We start from the raw sequence: 19,698 nt of genomic DNA, 5'->3' as shown, positions 1-19,698 counted from the left end.
TGGAAAGCCTAACATCGAGCTGATGACCTTTTAAGCTGGAAGCTACTTTGGGGTGGCAGGAATTGTGACTATCCTAGATTTTAGAACCTGAGCTATTAAAAGAAGGGACTATACATGGCATTGAAATGCTTAACTTCTGCCTGCCTCAGTGTCCTTAACTGTAAAATGAGAATCAAAACAGCACTCATCTCACAGGGCTGTTGTAAGAATAAAATAATATTTATAAAATGCTTTGTAAACCTTAAAGCACTGCATAAATCTAGCTATTTCTTAACTCACATCTACATGGTGCTTTAAGTATACAAAGTGTTTTTCTCACCATCCTATTACTTAGAAAATACAAATAATATCTCCATTTTATATTTGAGGATGTTGAGGTTCACTGAGGTGAAAGATCATACAGCTAGTAAAAATTGGAACCAGAATTTGAACCCAATCCTCTTGCCTTCAAGTCAAGCGCTTTTTCTTTTACATAACCAACAATATCTTTCATGTGAAATCTTCAGAAGAAAATTAATTTTAGCCCACTTAAATTAAGTGCATGCTATCAAGCATTCTTAGGATGGAGGAAGAATGTTGCAAGGTTAAAGAAATGCCAGTTGAATGTTGCAATTCCCAAAAGGAAATAAAGGAGGAGTCCACTTCAAACTCTTTAGACTAGCACAGATGGCCCTCCATTAGCTGTCTCTCCACTGCAGCTTGTTGCTCTCCAACATGGTCTTCATAAACCCTCAAGTATTGTAGCTCTATATTTCATTAATACCATACTTTTGATGGTATACTTTCTAAGTCCCTTTTTCTATTCTAAACATATAGAATGTTTTATATATATATATATATATGTATATATGTATATATATATATTTATATATTAACGGTTGATATCAAGAAAGCATTAATTGTTCTAAACTTGTTTTAACATTAAACTTTGATTTTAGGATGCTAGGTCTCTTGATGTATGTGACATATATATATATATATATATATATATATATATACACACACACACACATATGTATATATAAACAGTAACTTTATCTTGATAACTTTATGTCCAATATGTTTTACCTAGAAATATTTGTATTTCCTTTAGTGGTGGTTCTATGTAAACCTTGCATTCAAACTCAAATCTTTTAATCCTTGTTTTTCCTTGCTATACATTAAAATTGTATTCTTATCAAGTCAAAATTTTTATCCCACTGGAGAAAGTTCTCATGGGATGAGGAAGCTGTTTAATATATTTTCCAGGGTAGTCATGCAATGTGATCTCATCCACATAATCAAATTATTGATATGAGATTTTAGTCAAATTTCTTCTTTGACTTGGAAGCCAGTCATCATTACCATCACTATCAACACCATCATCAGCACTATAATTCCCATTATCATCATCATCATCATTCATCTCATTCTGTTCATCTTTTTTATGTAGTTCAGAAAGCAATGGTATTGGGACAAATAGCTTTCTTTTGTATTATCATTTTGAATTTAATTCAGCAAGCATTAACTTCTATTTCCTTAAATATAATTTAAACTTTATTATCCTCCTAGGTGGAGAGAGTAACTGCTTTTTGTAATTGTGCAAAGTAGACAAAGGAGCTAAGAAGGGAATGAGGACAGATGGGCCTTGGCCCCTCCACAGAAAGGAGACTCCTAAAGGAACTTACCAATGAATGGAAGAAGGATCATAGGCCTGATGGAGGGCTATGAGAGGAGGTTAGGGGAATGTGGGAGATTGTTTCAGGGAGAGGAATGAAATGATATAAAACCAGGCTACTTATCAGAGTTAACTGAAAAATCATTCTTAAGGAGCTTGGGTTTACTGATTGACAGATATTACAAGTAAACAGCAGAAACTCAAAATTATTACTGTAAGCTGCAAAAATTTAGTACTTACCAAATACCTTGGTCAAGATTATGTACCAAAAACTTGTTATTTATTCTTCTTAAATGAATAGATGATAAGCATCCATATTGTAAATAAAATCACAAAATGTCTCAAGAAATCACCATATTCACTCTACTGGACCTAGAGCATCACCACAGATAAAACTGTTGCCCCTAATCTTCCTGATGTTACACTGACCGATTAAAATTGAAGAACATCTTTACTAGCTATCTCCATATTACTATGGTAGAAAATGTATGGAATTAAAAAATCACAACTGTATTGGGACAGAATAAAGTATCTATCATCCTATTTGTTCTTTTTGCTCCTGGAATTGTCCCAATGATGCTTTCAGTGAGCCTGTGGAAGAGGAACTCCTGTCTCAACCCTTTCATTTGATTATAAAAAGCAACTATTTTCCCCACCTGATCAATAGTTCACTAAAAATTGAACATTTTTAAAAAAGTAGAATAGCAATCTATTCCAAGATCGTTTTTGTTTGAACTCTTTGATTACAAGTTATCATCTTAATGAATAATAACACCAATGTCATAATAACAATAAGCATTTACATGACACTTTATAATTCACGAAGAGATTTTCATCTGATTTCTATAGTCCTCCTGGTATAGAATACACACAATATTATTTGCATTTTATAGATGAAATAGAAATCCAATAAGGATAGGCGACTTCCATAAGATTATCCAGGAATAAGTGACGGAACCAGGACATGAACTCAGGTCCCCTAAATCTATAGCCAGCTCCATTATAATTCATTGCTTCCCTAATCAACGCTTATTGAAATGAATTGAGTCTTAGAGCTCCTTCTACCTCCCAACTCAGTTTTGAAATTTTATTGATTCTGTCTCTATAATCTTTCTTACATCTATCTCTTCTTTTCCATTCCTATTGCTACTAATCTACCCACTCATTTTATCTCTTATCTGGAATAATATGATAATCTTTTTATTGATCTTTCCATCTCCATTCTTTCCCCTTCCCCCATTCATACTATATATGTGCTAAACTAGTATTTCTGAAGTACAGCTTGGTTCACATCACTCTCCTGCTCAAAGATTTTCAGTGGCTCCACATCACCAACTGAATTAAGTCCAGATTCCTTAGTATTGGACTATCAGGACTTGATTTCCTATAGTTTTCTCCATTCCTTTCAAATATGAACTCTTCAATGTTTGATGAAGTTATCTCTTAATTTCAGCCTATAGGTTTTTGTTCATGCTATGGTTCCTTCTACCTGGACTGACCTTTCAATAACACCAGCTCAAATGCCTCTTTCTTCAATAAAATTCCTGTTCCCATAGCCAGATCTTTCACTCCTTAGTACTTTTATGATTCATACAGCACTTTTCCAAAAGTTTTTTAAATCTGGAATTTTATTTTCATACATGTCATATCTCCCCACTAAGATACAGGAGGGTAGGGAACATGTCCTACTCATTTCTGAGTCTCCCACTTTGCCCATTACCTTTGTTGAATTAAATTAAATATGTTGAATTGAACTCAGGAAACTTATTACTACAACAGGCTCTTAAGAGAGATTGGGAAATATCTGTCCTTGTATTTTTCCCCAATTAATCACTTTTGTTTATGCCTTTTTAACATTATAATAATTTCCCAATGTACTTTCCTCCCCATTAAATTCTCTCTTGCAACAAAGAAAGTTTCAGGAAACTCCAAACAACAAAGTGATTTACATCTTAATGTAATTCTATACCTTTTCATTCTATCCCCATAGTCCCCTACTTCCACATAGTGAGAGAAGAAAGGTATTTTTCCCTTTTTTTTCCTTTCAAAGATGGATCATTGCAGTAAATGTAGATTTTGGCAGCCTTTTAGTGATAGTTTCATTTTCATCATCACACTCATTGTATATATTGTTTCCTTAGTTCTACAATTTTTATTTCACATCAGTTTTTACAAATCTTCCATGTTTCTCTGAATTCTTCATATTTGTTGATTTTTATTGTTCAATAGAAGGGATGACTTGGTAGCACAATGTATAGAGAGCCAGGTCTGGAGTAAGAAAGACTCGTTTTCTTGAGTTCAAATATGGCCTCAGATATTTTTAATGAGTTTAATGTGATCTTAGACATATTACTTAATTGTGTTTGCCTCAGTTTTTTCATTTGTAAAATATGTTGGAAAAGGAATAACAAACAACTTCAGTATTTTTGCCATGAAAACCCAAATGAGTTGTTAAGAATCAGACATGACTGAACAGCAATATGATTCAATGGAATTCTATTTATATATATTCTACTTAACCATTCCTTTGTTGATAGAGACCTTTTTGTTTCCAGTTTTTTCAGCTACCATAAACAATATTTTGGTAGGTATGGTGCCTTTCTTCCTGTATTTGATTTCTTTGGGATGTCTAGGCCCCTATGCCCAGAACTAAGAAGGGTCAAAGGGTGTTAACAGTTCAGTGACTGTTCTAGCATAATTATACACTTTATAAAGAAGAGTAACAATCATCTGACCTGAGTTCCTTTAGTGTAGAACAGGCTGTAACCTGAATGCTAGTTTGGTGATTTCACAGACCTTTGTTTTTACCATTTATCTGAAGCTTCTCCCCCAGCTCCCCCTTCCCAATCTTTTATATGAGCATTCCCACTGCGTTCCATCACCTACTTGTTTACCCAAGTAGATATCCTCCTCCAGTAATATGTGGGGGTGAGGAAGAGAAAAATAGTTTTTATTTGTCCACTTAAAAAGGACTCAGAAATCTTTTTTCTTATCTTTTTCTTCCACAGTGGCCTTTCCAAAATCATTCCCAAAAGTTTTTGAAGTCTACTTTCTTAAAACTTCTCATCCTCCTTTTCTCAGAAACTCAAACCCTATCAATTTTCCATCACTAAACTAGGGTTGCTTTCTGCTCTCCAAACCTTAATTAACTTTCCCCTTGTTTGCAATTGATGGAAAGAACTTATTAAGAGCTTGGTAGTATACAACAGTCCTCAGCTTGGCCCACAGTTGTCATCTACCCATCATTTTGATGTTTATAGAAGAATACGTACAGGATGAGAATTATACAGGATGAGAAGGCATGAATCTGTTCTATCTAATTCATAGATAGAAAGCCCACATTGATGAGCTCAACTAATTTATTCATTCATGCAATAGACATTTATATTAAGGCACATTTTGAATTACTGAAAACAGAGATCCATGAAAAACATCCCTATGAGAACTTGAGATTCTCTGTCCAAGGCATTGGTATGGAAAGAAGCTCCAATTCTCTTAGGATCCCTACACTGGGTAGGATATGGAATAGGGGTAGCACAGTGGATAAAACACCAGCCCTGAAGTCAGGAGGACCTGAATCCAAATCTGACTTCAGACCTTTATTAGATTCGTGGCCCTGGGCAAGTCACTTAATTCCAATTGCTTCAACAACAACAAAAAAGACATTGAACTTGGAAACTGGACACCCAAATTCAAAGCCTAATCATACATGTCAACTGGCTTTGGACAATCATAACCTGCTTTTGCTTTCTAGGTGTGTGAGCTTCCCTGGAGCTTTGTCCTGAGACCTCTCTTATTTCATTAAACTCTATCCATTGATGATTTTATCCTCTCCCATGAGTTCAATTAGCATTTTCCCAAAATCTCTATGCCTAGTCCAATCTCTCTCTAGAACTCAGATTCCATATTCCCAACTACTTCGAAAATATATCCAAGTGGGAGAGACTTAAATCAACTGTTGCTGAGTGAAATGAGCAGAACCAGAAGATCGCTGTACACTTCAACAACAATACTGTATGAGGATATATTCTGATGGAAGTGGAAATCTTCAACATAAAGAAGATCCAACTCACTTCCAGTTGATCAATGATGGACAGAAATAACTATACCCAGAGAAGGAACACTGGGAAGCGAATGTAAATTGTTAGCATTACTGTCTATCTACCCAGGTTACTTATACCTTCGGAAGCTAATAATTAATGTGCAACAAGAAAATGGTATTTACACACATATATTGTATCTAGGTTATATTGTAACACATGTAAAATGTATGGGATTACCTGCCATCGGGGGGAGGTAGTGGAGGGAGGGAGGGGATAATTTGGAAAAATGAATAAAAAAAAAAAAAGAAAATATCTCCAAGTGGATATCCAATATGTCCAAAATAAAAATTACATTTCTCCCAAAACACATCCTTCCTTCAAACTTTCCCATTATCTATCAACAACACTCCTAGTTTTCTAGGCCCCCAGTTTTACAATCTTAGATTCCCTTTTTCTAGACGACTATATCTGATCATTTGCTAGGTATTATCAATTGTACTTCTGCAACCTCCCCCATACATACCCCTTTCTTTCCACTTACACAGCCTTTACCCTTTGTCTCATGGAATATTTGTGTTGACCTGTGGTAGAGCCTTCCAAGCTCATGTTGATCTTATCAGCTACAATTGGACACAGTGCACCTTGAGTCCAGTAAAGTAATGTCATATTGGTCTTCTGAGGATAAAGGACAACTAACCCTTCATATTCTCTCATATGGACCATTGCCATCACATCCTAAATGATTCCTTTTTCCCATCCTCCTCAATCCATCCTTCTTGCACTTACCAAATTGATATTCCTAAAACACAGATATGATTATGTCACCCTTCTACTAAAACATCATTGATGGTTCCTTATTACTTCCAACTAAGAACTCAGAAATCTTTTCCTTTTATCTTTTTCTTTCCTAGGAACCTTTCCAAAATCTAAGTGTTTTAAAGTCTAACTTCTTAACAATTCTCATCCTCCTTTTTTCAGAAACTCAAACCCTATCAGTTTCCCATCACTAAGCCAGGCCTTCCCTTCACATACATGGCTACACAAACTGGTCTACTGACTATTTCCATTTCTTAATCTTAATGTTTTGCATAGATAGTCCCCAAGTCTAGAATGAATTCAAAAGGTTTTGAGTTGGAAGCCGGAATTGGGGCCAGCTCCTACTGACTTGAGAGAACCAATTGTTAAATTTTACATTTACTTTGTGGAAGTTGGCAAATGCTACAAATTGGGGCTTGATTTGTTGTTTGGTTGATTGTTTAGACTTAAAGAAATGATGAAGATAATATTAAATATGCAGATCAAAATGTATTCAGTATACATTTCCCCAGGAGAATTGGTTGTTAAATATTTACTAGCACACCCCTGACTGGAAGTAGTTAGAGTTCACCCTAATTTGAGGAAACTGGGACCCAGAAAAGTTAAGTGGTTGTCCAGTTATACAAATATGAAGGACATGTCTCAGCTGTCTCAACACACTGGTCCCTGGGACCTGCCCACCCTGGAACATCTCTCCACCATTAACCATTTTTGCCCATTCCAGAGTTGCTCCTAGGACCTTTATTTGGAAGATCCAGGCCAGTCATCCTTTATTCTGGATCCAGTTCTACTTCTGATTTTCCAGACTTTGGCACAATATCCTGCTCACAGGTACTTTCCCCTCATTCACTCTACTTCCTTTTCAGCTCTCTTTTGTCTGTTGTCTTCCTTCACAGTGTATAAATTCCTTGAGAGCAGAAACTGTCTTTCTATTTTCTTGTATTTGTCTCCCCATTGCATAGCACAGAGCCCCAGTACACAATAAGCACTTTATAAATGTTTGTTGCCTTGCTTTGTTCACCTTCCTAACTCAAAATTTAGTGTTTGAATCAATATACTGTATTGTTCTCACCTTATCTCATCCTACACCCTTCCAGAATCATCTCATGTGACATCTTCCTTAATATGTAATAATTATGCTTTTATATACTTTGGAGTTATTTCTCTGTATACATGCCATATTCCACCAGTAGAACATAAGCTTCTTGAGGGCAGAAATTCTTTTGTTTTATGTCATTATATCTCCATTGCCCAATATAATGCCTAACACAGGAGATGCTTCATAAATTTTTGTTGAATTAAATTGAATAGAATCTCCCCTCCTCTGGGTCTGAGTTTCTCCATTTGTAAAATGTAAAATAAAAAATTTGTTAAATGAAAACTAGATGATTTGTAAGGTCATTTCTAGCTATAACATTCTGTGACATCAAGTCTCATCAAGTGTGTAACTCTCTCACACACAATCTTTTGGTTGAAAAAGGGTTTGGGGGACTATTCATCTAGTCCTGTCTCCCTCCCACCATAGGAATGCTTTGCAGATGCTCATTAGCCTGTGCTTGAATGCCTCCAGCGATCAGCATCTCCCTCCTGATTGAGGGATCATGTTCTGTTGTTGGGCAGCTCTTCTTTTTACAAAGTCTTTTCTAATCTTGAGCTGAAATCTGTCTCCTGGCCTTTTCTGGGAACACAAAATTGGTGTATTCTTTCTTATTTGGGCATGAAAATCAGTGGGGAAAGGGGGAGGGATGAGAAGGCCCTATGAAATCTAGTCATGTGGGTTTGAAGAACTACAAGATTCATTACAATCCTTAAAAATCTATGATAGCACGGACAACACAGCCAGTCCAAGTGGCATTTTAGATACTCAAAAGCCTATTGTGGAACAGAGAAAAACTAAAAATGTCTAGGTTTTAAAAAAGGGTTAAATTTCCAGAAAGAAGAGTTGGTAGGTGTTATTTTTTGTCCTTCTTGATGCCCCAAACCTGATTCAGGGTCACCTTTGCTCCTTGGATTTCAAACTAAGGGGGAAAGAATGAAAAGTACGAGGTAAAGGTTGAAAGTAGGAATGAAGCAGTAGGAAAAGAGGTGAAGAGAGGGCAAGAAGACAGAGGGGAGGGCTTGGGTAAAAAAGGAAGGAGAGAGGGAGGAGAGAGACAAACAGAAAAAGAGAGAGGGAGAGGGAGAGAGAGAAGAGAGAGAGAGAGAGAGAGAGAGAGAGAGAGAGAGAGAGAGAGAGAGAGAGAGAGAGAGAGAGAGAGAGAGAAGGGGGGAGGGAAGGAGAGAGGAAAGGAGGGAGGGAGGGAGGGAGGAGAAAGAGACAGACAGAAAGAAAGAAAGACAGAGAGAGAGGAAGGGAGGAAGGGAGGGAGGAAGAAACAGACAGAAAGAGACAGAGGGGGGGAGACAGAGAGAAAGAAAGAGAAAGATAGAGATATATATAGAGAGAGAGTGGGAGGGAGGGAAAAAGGGAGAGAAGGAGAATAAGTAGGAAAAGGGGCGTGAATGAGGGGAAAGAGAGGTGTGTGAAAGAGACAGACTGAGAGAGTGAGGAGAGATGAGGTGTCTGGAGGTGGGAAAGAAGGAGAAAGGACCCACAGGAGAGTCAGGAAAAGAGAGGAAGAGGGAGAGACCCAGAAAGCATGTGTGAGAGTCAGAGTGAGAGAGGGGGGCCTCTTTGATTCCATGTGCCTCATACCAGACACTGTCTAGACTGTAGCAATTATTGTCAGCTCAGAACACCCAGGCACTGCCATTTCAGCTGAAAGGGAGCTTAACAAAGAGGGGGGGAAAGAAAGGAAAACACACACATAACCTTGCTAGTAGAGCCAAGCTTTTTGCAGTTGGAGGGTTCTCCTTCCCTTACCCTGCCCCCCATTTCTGTCTCTGGGATAAAGACTGGTACAACTTTCCCCCTGGGAGGGGTGGGGGAGAATCTACCGAGCATTAGAGAAACATTTTATAGCTTGACCAATGCTACAGCTTAGCTTGTTTGATAAGGAAAATATTTCTCCCCTAAATGCTCAGAGGGTGAAATAAGAGCTGCTCTCCAAAGGAAGGTGTTTTCCTGAAAACCTCAGAGGGAGGTTTCATGACACTCCCTGCCTTCCTAGGCTGGAGGAGGAGGATTCCACCCCTGGACTATCAGGTAGGGAAGGAATCACTGAGGAGCAGAATGATAGAGGTAAATAGGAGGTCAGGGCATTAGTCCAACCATCAGTCTTTATAGATGAGGAAAATGGACCTAAAAAAAAGTGATTTGCTCAAGCCCTCATTAGCATTCATGACAGAACTTGAATCCAGAACCTAGATCTCCTGATCCCAGTCCAGTTTTACAGGCACATTCATTCATCCCGTCATTTATTCATTCATCTAATTGTTACATGTCTACAATTTGCATGGCTGTCACTATGCAGAGGTAATTGAGATATGGTCTTCGCCCTCATATGCTATATTCCAGAAAATGATTTCAATAACAACTACAACATGGACACCCTAGAATCATTGATTTGTGGATATTTAGAGATGAAAGGAATTTTAGAGTCTAGCTCTCTCCTTTTACAGAGGATGCAAACAAGACCTCAAGAAGGGAAATGGCTTGCCCAGCATCACCCAGTCACTCATTTTAGAGATAGGACTTGAACTGGATCTGCTGATGCTCAGTATTCTTTCTACTGGTTGAGACTTCCTCTATTAGAGATTTATTCATTTTTCTTTTGAAAGTTTTTTCTGGTCTTCAAGATTTAAATTCTGTGGCATGAAACATTATGTTTCTCTTTCCAGTGTTCTCTTCATTACATATGCAGAAATTATTACATATTATATACAATGGTTATATATTATATCATGTATATCTTAAATCTCATAATCATATGTTACATATCTTATTATATATATTTATATATATATATATATACATATATATATATATATGTTGGAAGAGACAAAATGATAGTAAGAATTCAGTCAAGAAGCAACATTTTGAGGGCCCTTGAAGGAAGGTATTTAAGATACCCATACTGAGAGTACCAAGTTCTCCCTCAGGATGCTGATCCTCTGGAAGAATGAGCCAGATATAGGTGCAACTTGCCACTTACAGAGACTCTGCAGCACCCAAGGAATTATTTGTGTTGAGGATGTCTTTAGGGACTGTGGTCTGGAAGCTGGTAATGGACTTGAAAAAAAGTGAGTGAGAGGGGGCAGAAACTAACTATGTACTCTTGGGAGTTCACACTTACCTCCACTTCTAACAGAGCTCCTACATGGAAGAGAAACTGAGTCTGAGAATGGAACCAAAAAATCAGAGGAAAGAGGTGTGAGGGCAAGATTAGAAGCAAGAAGAAAAGGGGGTGGCACATAGATCAGAAGGAGCTGCAGAAAAAAGAGTTCTGATCCCTTTATTTTTCATTTTCTCTTCTGCTTTATTCTTTTTTTCTTGTCTCCATTCCCACTCCCACTCTCCCCATTTCAGTCTCTTTCACTCTCCAGTTCTTTAAAAAATTTTTTTTCAGTCCCTGTGCTCTCAGTTCTTGTCTCCTCCTCTGTCTCCCAGTGGAACTTATTTCACTGGAGAAAAACTTTTAGGAGGAAGCTGCTCAGGCTGAGACAGGTTTTCATTTAAAAGTGACACCACTTGCCTGAGTGAGCACTACCACCACTACTACTTCCTCCTCCTCTTCCTCCTCCTCCTCTTCCTCCTCCTCCTCTTCTTCTCTTTCTTCTCTCCTCCTCTTCTTCTCTTTCTTCTCTCCTCCTCCTTCTCTCCTCCCCCTTCTCCTTCCTTCCTTTCCTCCCTCCCCCCTTTCCCCCAGTTCTGCTAACAATTCAACCTGCTAAACCCATAGAGTGAGGATACCAGTCAAAGAGCTATGAGAGAAACCTCCCCACCCCCAATCCCAGTCTCAGGCCAAATTTTTCAGTCCTGTTCTTACCAGGGAGGAAGTCTCCTGCTGCAGACATTCCTGTCCACACACTCTCCTGATTCAGGTGAATGATAAACCTGATACCCTAGCATGGAGCAGCTGTTACCACTAGTGGATTCATTAGCATTGTAGAGAAGCACGATCTAGGCATGAAGCCTGTGAGTGAGGGGAGAGGAAGAGAAATACAGAAAGATACAGAGACAGAAAGAGACAGGGAGAAACAGAGAGAAACAGAGACAGAGAATCACGGGCAGAGAGAGACAGGGAGAAACAGAAACAGAGGGAAAAAGACAGACAGAGACAGAAACATAGCAGATAGAGAGTCTGAGGCAGAAACAAGGACAAAAGCAGAGAGAGTCAAAAACAGAGACAGAAATAGAAACAGAAAGACAGAGACAGAGAGAAACAGGCAAAGGCAGAAAGTCAGAGGCAGAGACAAGGACAAAATGAATACAAGGGATAATGTTATAAAAAAATTACTCATGTATATATACTGTCAAAAATTTTTGTAATTATAAAATTAATTTAAAAAATTAAAAAAATAAAAAAAAAAAAAACAGAATCAGAAAGAGAAAGACAGAGACAAACAGAGAGCCAGAGACAGAGGTAGAATCAGAGACAAAGTCAGAGACAAAGAGGCAGCGGCAGAGGCAGAGACAGAGACAGAAATAGAAACAAAAACAGAGACAGAAGCAAAGAAAGAGTCAGAGACAAAGACAGAAACAGAGGGAGCCAGAGACAAAGAGACAGAAATAGAAAGACAGAGAGAAAGAGAAACAGAGACAGAGACACAGAGAGAAACAGAGACAGAGGTAGAAGCAGAGACAGTCAGAGACAAATAGAAACAGAAAAACAGAGACAGAAGTAGAGAAAGAATCAGAGAGACAGACAGACAGAGACAGAAGCAGAGAAGACAGTGAGAAAGCTTGAGAGCGACCTCATTAAAATGCACTAGAGAAATACCATTCGGACCCAGGGGATAAAAATCGGAGGGATCCGGAAAGACACCTTCTCAAAAGAATTCAGAAGACAGGGACCTACACTGACTTAGAGGAGGAGTTCAGTATTTAATGCAGGGAGGAAGAGACCAAACCGGGAAATTCTCGGAGGGACAGCAGGGCTCTAGGGAGAAGCAGACCGGAATGAAATCGAATTCCATTTCATGTGGAAACTGGGTATTGTTTTGAAGAAGCAGCGAGCCTTCCAATTTAGGAATGGGGGACATACAGCTCCCTATCACTCACCTTTGCACAAGTGAGACTAGCTCGGGAATGTCATGTGTAGGTCCAAGAGGATTGTTAAATAGCGGGGCAGAAAGATGGGGGGGGGGTGAAGGGGGCGGAGGAATGGGACCAAACGTGTAAGAAGGGGGATTCCAAGAGTATATCCTTTGCCCTTCTCCAATTACCCTTCTCTTGGTCTCTTAGAAAGGTCAGGACTTCCATGTTATTATTAACCAGCTCCTCTTTATTTATTAACCCTTTTTGAGAAATCCAGTTCCTCTTGTCTGATGGGAAATGAGTGGGTCCAGTATCCCTCAGACTACATGTGTCCCATCATGGCATTGATTAACAGAGGGCTAGCTTGCCTCTGATGGCTAAGCAGTCTTTGTAGCCAGAATTTCCCTCCTGGAGCCTATCCCCTCACTCTCCATCCTGTTCTTTTTGAATCTCCTTTAACCTCAGCCTCCCTAAGGCAGGAACAGCTGCATCTCATAACTACTATTTATCTGCTAAATTATAAGATCCTTGAAGGCAGGGATGGCATCTTCCTCATTATCCCCCTATGGCACCTCGAACAGCATTCAGTACATAGTTGGGGCTCAGTCAGTGAATGAATGCTGATATGCTGACAGAACACCCTTTTAGCCTGCTCCCTATGAAATGCCATTCTAAGGCAGAAAGTCCCCCAAAAATGCCATGCTGGATGAGAGTGGTATTCTATCTTCCCATGGCAATAAGGCGATGTTTTGTGGGAGGTGGCAGCTGCTTTCTGTGAAATTAATGATAACAATAATAACTACTCACACTTACATTGCACTCCAGGATTTGCAAAGCTCATTACAAAATTCTCTCTTTGGCTTTCCTCATGGCAGTTCCCATTTTACAGTTGGGGAAACCAAGGCATGGAGAGATTAAATATAGGCAGCTAACTACAACAGTCAAACAGGACTGAAATGACTGAATGCTCATGACAAAAACCTGGCTTACTAGGGGATGGCTTACTAGAGAAAAGCTTTGATTCTACATTGTTCACCCTTTCCCAATCCAACATTTTTTTTGGCTTCCCAGGAAATCTGATTCATCTTCCAGAGGTCATGAACAGAGAGGAAAATCCATCCTGGAGTATACTGGGTCCAAATCTGGGCAAAAACAGGTGAATGTTCCTGCTATCTAGGGGTCAGGCAGCCCAATTCAAGGTCCAGTGAGAGAACCAAAACTTAAAAAGTTAACAAGCATGAAATCTTGTGGGGATTTATAGGGAGGAGAAAGGAGAGGATGAAAAGAGAGAATAATAAATGGAAAATCAGGGTTGTGGTACCAGGTCAGGCTATCCTTAATCTTTGACTCAGTGTGTCTAACTAAAGGTAGTTCTTGCCAGCAAGATGACCCCTCTGTAACACATGACCCATACACAGTGGGGAGAAGATTTTGATCGACACCCGATGATCTTGGCTAATTAGCTTGACCCCACTCTTCCCCCCCTCCATGTACTCGCAGATTCCTATAAGACAGCAACATTGGCTTTTTCAGGAATTTATCTAAGTCTTTCTTTGACTTTTTATATTCAGGCAGAGCTATCTCTTGTGGGTAATTAAACACCCATGAGTTAGTCCCCCATTGTATAAAGCCAAACTTTATCTTATTTGTCCTAAAATGACCTCTTTCAGACTTCAAGAGAGCCTTCCTTATTTCCAAATATTCCCAAGTCTGGAGGATCATAAGTGAGAAGAGGCCTCAGAGACCATCTAGTGAAATTCCTTCTCAAAATCACCAATCCACCAACAGTAGCTCTAAAGTATAGTCACCTAGATCCTGCTTAATCACTTTAGTGAGGGGAAGGGCACCTTGCCAAGCACCTCGCTCTCATTTTGGACAGGATCATAGTGAGGAAGAGTTCCTCTGTATTGAGGGACTTCCATGTTCTCTTAATTAGATTACAAAATGGGAGTTGGAAGGGACCATGGCTATTATCTAGTCTAATTTCCTTAGCATCTAGTGTACTCCTGGCCAAATCAGATCACACCCTTCCTACTCCTACTTGTACCAGAGCAAGTCCAATCCCCCTTTCTCAGGAAAACCCTTCCAATACTGAAAAGACAGATCCTGAGCCCTGTAAGTTTTTCTCAGGTTAAATAACCTTAGTTTCTTGCACTTAACTTCCCAAGGGTATGGCACGGTTACAAGTCCCCTCACCATTCTGGCTGCCCTCCTTTGGATATACTCCAGCTTGTCAGCATCTCCTATAAGATATGAACGAGTATGTGCTAACCTTTCTCATCCTTCTGTGGATTTTTATGGAGCAGCTCTCTATTACCTCGTCTCCCTTTCCAGGCTAAAGAAAGTGAATAGTGGGTGAGTTTTTGAACACGAGATGGCTCCAAGGCAGGAAATATGAACACATTTCTTTGATCCCCTTGAGCCAGACTTTCTGCATCCAAAGACATGGCAAGGAGAACTACACAGACCAAGGCCCTCAGCCAGGATAGGCTTTCCTCATTTGGGCTCCATCCAGCTCCAGCTCCAGTCGCCCTGATCTTTATCTTGCCACTGGATCCAGATGGCTCTGAAGTAAGCAGTAAGGCGAGTAAGGCAGAGCCCTCCCTCACCTAATCGAATTCATTTGTGGTTATGGTCCTCTTCCAGAATGAAGGACAAACAACTCCCAGGGGCTGTTGTGAACCCACTGCAAATCTAATCTAAGAAGTAGGAGGAGATGAAATGCACTAGACTAGGAATACAATAAAACAACAATCACTGGAAAACCTATCCCTGTCCTCAAGAAGCTGACATTTGACTAAAGGAATACAACAATTACACGAATAAATAAATACACGATCATTCAAGGGGGGATTGTGGAATCTCCAGGGTCTGATCCGAAATCAGGGCCATGCCAGTACTGTCATATGAAATCAAATTGGCTAGACTACAGGACTTGAGGTCAGGAAGGCCAAATTCAAATTCTTCCTCAGACCCAAGCTGTGTAACTGTGAGTAAAGAAGGTGATGGTTTGGGGAAGGAGGAAGAATAAGGCTGGGCTCTGTGATATAACTCAAAAAGTTTGAGGGGTAGACCTAAACACAATCATTGCACCCATCTAAAAGGGCTGTTGTGAGGATTAAATGAGATTATATATATTAAGTGCTTTACAAACCTTAAAATGCTACATAACTGTTAATTTTTCTCTCAAGGCCTAAGTAGTACAATACATGCTTGATTTCTCCCTTCCCTTGTAACATGAAAAAGAATTTTCTTTATCACATATCTTACAAGTGATAATCTTGTAATCCAGGATCTTTTCACAAGAGCAACAAAAGGATACCTAAATTGACCAGAAGACAGGGAAGACTAAAAAGTGAGATCTCAGATCTGTCTATATCACTCAAAAAAATCTTGCTTAAAAAATCTTCATTGGCTCCCTATTGTTTCTAAGTTAAAACCAAAAAAAAATTCACTTTAACATTTAGATATCCAAATCTGTCTCCAACCTACCTTTCATTCTATTTCTTATTATTCCCTTTCACGTCTTCTCTATTCTAGTCAAACTGGTCTACTGCTCATTTCTTCTATTGGATATCTCATGTCTAGTTTCTATTCTTTCCTTGTGGTAGAATACCCTCCTTCTTCACCTCTGCCTCTTAGAATCTCTTGATTCCTTCAAAAGAAGCCAACTTGCCACTTCCTGTGCAAAGTGTATCCTGATCTATCCAGTATTTACCTCCTCTTGAAACTGTGGAGACTTTGTATTTACTTTAATCTGTATATGTTTAATTTTTAGCAGAATGTAAGCACCCTGAGTGTAGGAACCCCCTCCTTTACAGGATGATTTTAAAGAAAATGTTTCTAGAATCTCAAAACAGTATATAACTATGGTCTATTATTTTCATAGAAAAAGGGAGGAAAATATCAAACATTTATTGGATGCCTGTGATGTAAGGGGCACTGTGCTAAGAGCTTTACAAATATTATTTCATTTGATCGTCACAATAACTCTATGAAGTCAGTGTTATTGTTATTCCTTTTTTTACAGTGTAGGTAACTGAGGCAGACTGATGTTAAGTGACTTGCCCAGTATGTGTCCAAGGTGGGATTTGAAGCTAAATCTTCTTGATTCCAGACCCAGCCCTCTAATACATTGTACCATATAGCTGGAAATTGGGAAGTTTGAAAGCACGACACCTGGAGTCAGAGACCCTGAGTTCAAATTCCAGTTCTGTCATTTATTACCTGTGTAAGCCTGAGTGAGTCACTTAAAACTGCTTAGGTTGTTTCCTCATTTGCTAAATAAATGGATTGGACTAGAGCATGAGACAGCTTTCCAGCTTTATTATAGAATGTGAAAGAAGAATTCTGTGAAATAATATTGGAAGGTACATTGGAGCTAGATTGTGGTAGTTCTTAAATGTCAGGACAGGCAAAGGGGAGCCACTTAAGGCTTTTGAGCAGTGGGATAATAGTCAGAATTAAGCTTTAGGAAGATTATTTTGGCAGTTCTAGGAAAGACAGAGGCAATCTGAAAGCAATGAGAAGGCAATTTCAGTGGTCCAACTGAACGCTCCCTTTTTGCCAGAGCAAGGAATGGAACTGAAAGGCCTTGGATATTGGCTCTTAAGATTGTACATGATGGAGGGGGAGTCCTTGAGCCCAAACTGGCAAGAGATGTAATGTAGAGTGAAAGGAGAAGGAAATTAAGGCTCTGAGGCAGTCCCTTCCCTCCTTCAAGCATTTATTAAGCATTGACTATGTGTAAGACTTCAACTATTGACCTCCAAGAGCTGCCCCAATCCAGAGATTTTCCTTGAGATTTTTACTGCAAATTAAAAGGAGGAAAACTTATTCATATGACCAAAGGGATCAGGAAGGCTTGGGAAAGGATGTAGGCTGCTTCTTTTGGGGACCTTCAAGAGATGATGATGAATTATTCTTAAACTGTTTTTCTGGAGAAGTTCTCCTGGATACACAACCAACTAGAATTTGGGGGGAGGGGAGAGGAGGAATGGAAAAATCCCAGGCTTCTAAATCTAGACTTTGAAAAGGCCTCAGATACCATATACCCTCACCTCCTCATTTTATAGTTGAGAAAACTGAAGTTCGGAAAAATCAAGTGATTTTTCCCAAGATCACATAGGTGGGTAGTGATAGAACTGAAATTTAAACTCAGGTCCTTTTGCTATAAATCCAGCCCTGTTTTCAAGGTTTCTAAGGTCCTAGCTCTCACTCCCACTAATAGTTGAACAAGTAATTTCCTCTCAGGAATTTGTGGCCAAAGAAAAACTGAAACTCATAATTGAACACAAAATAGATAATTGTAATTATATTAAGTTTAAAAGGTTTTATATAAACAAAAGCAATACAGCCAAGATTAGAAGGGAAGCAATAAACTGGGAAAAAAATTTTTCCTTCAAGGGTTCTTATAAAGGCCTCATTTCTAAAATATATAAAGAATTGACTCAAATTTATAAGAATTCAAGCCATTCTCCAATTGATAAATGGTCAGAGGATATGAACAGACAATTTTCAGATGAAGAAACTGAAAATATTTATAATCATATGAAAAGGTGTTCTAAATCACTACTGATCAAAGAAATGCAAATGAAGACAACACTGAGGTACCACTCCACATCTCTCAGATTGGCTAGGATAACAGGAAAAGATAATGACAAATGTTGGAGGGGATGTGAGAAAACTGGGACACTGATACATTGTTGATGGAGTTGTGAATTGATCCAACCATTCTGGAGAACAATTTAAAACTATGCCCAAGGGGCTATCAAACTGTGCATACCCTTTAACCCAGCAGTGTTCCTATAGGGCTTATATACAGGGAAAAGGACCCACATGTGCAAAATATTTGTGGCAGCCCTCTTTGTAGTGGCCAGAAATTGAGTGGATGTCCATTAGTTGGAGAATGACTAAATAAATTGTGGCATATGAATGTTATAGAATACTATTGTTCTGTAAGAAATAATCAGCAGGATGATTTCAGAGAAGACTGGAGAGATTTGCATGAACTGATGCTAAGTGAAGTAAGCAGAAGCAGGAGATCATTGTACATGGCAACAACAAGATTATATGAAGATTAATCTTGATGGACGTGACTCTTTTCAACAATGAGATGACTGAGGCCAGTTCCAATGATTTTGTGATGATGAGAGCCATCTACACCCAGAGAGAGGACTGTGGGAATTGAGTGTGCATCACAACATAGCATTTTCACTCTTTTTGTTGTTCTTTGATTGCATTTTGTTTTCTTTTTCATTTTTTCTTTTTCATCTCATTTTTCTCTTGCAACAAGATAATTATATAAATATGTATACATATATTAGATTTAACATATATTTTAATGTGTTCGACAAATATTGGATTACTTGCCATCTAGGGGAGGGGATGGGGGAATGGGAGGAAATTTGTAATACAGCTTTTTGCAAGGGTCAGTGTTGAAAAATTATCCATGCATATGTTTTGAAAATAAAAAGCTTTAATGAGAAAAAAGTAATTTCCTCTCTCTGGACCTCCTGTTCATAGGATCATAGATTTGGAACTGAAAGGGACCTTAGACAGTATTGATTCCAACCCCTTCATTTTACAGCTGAGAGAATTGAGACACATTCAAGTTAAGTGACCTGTCCAAGGTCTCTTAGCTATTGAGTATTTGAGGCAGAATATGAATTCCAAGTCCAGTGCTCTAACCCTTACAACATGAAGGGGGTACCAATGTTTAACCATTCGATGTCTGACTCCTGGAAAAGAAGGGAAGAAACTTCTTCTCATGAGAGGCAAAGTCTGTTGGCCACATCGTCAAATGTTCTTCCTCAGGGGTAGGAGCCAGAATCATGAATCAGAAGGCAAAAATGTTTCATCCCAAATGTGGACCGTGGCAAGGCTCTCTGCTCCCTCGAGGTCTGCATATTCTATCCCTGGCATCTGTTCTCTGGGTTCTGGACACTGCAATCTAGAATATCATATGCATTGAATAAATATAGTCACCAATCAAACTGACAGGACAGGGTAAAGGACCCTGTGCTCAAAGGCTTTTTTAGGAT

General features: G+C 38.9%; 1 long non-coding RNA gene across 1 annotated transcript; it reads left to right on the top strand.

Moving 5' to 3' along the window:
• The first annotated feature begins 7,225 nt into the window (after positions 1-7,225).
• Positions 7,226-19,103, top strand: LOC141557726 (uncharacterized). The gene is made up of 3 exons (XR_012486881.1): positions 7,226-7,347; positions 13,727-13,811; positions 14,824-19,103. It is a non-coding gene; the product is annotated as an uncharacterized LOC141557726 (long non-coding RNA).
• The last annotated feature ends 595 nt before the right edge of the window (positions 19,104-19,698 follow it).

Source organism: Sminthopsis crassicaudata, chromosome 2, assembly GCF_048593235.1.
Source record: "Sminthopsis crassicaudata isolate SCR6 chromosome 2, ASM4859323v1, whole genome shotgun sequence".
NCBI classification, from domain to species: domain Eukaryota; kingdom Metazoa; phylum Chordata; class Mammalia; order Dasyuromorphia; family Dasyuridae; genus Sminthopsis; species Sminthopsis crassicaudata.
Note: the sequence above shows the minus strand (reverse complement) of the source record. Positions and strands in the feature narration are given on the sequence as shown.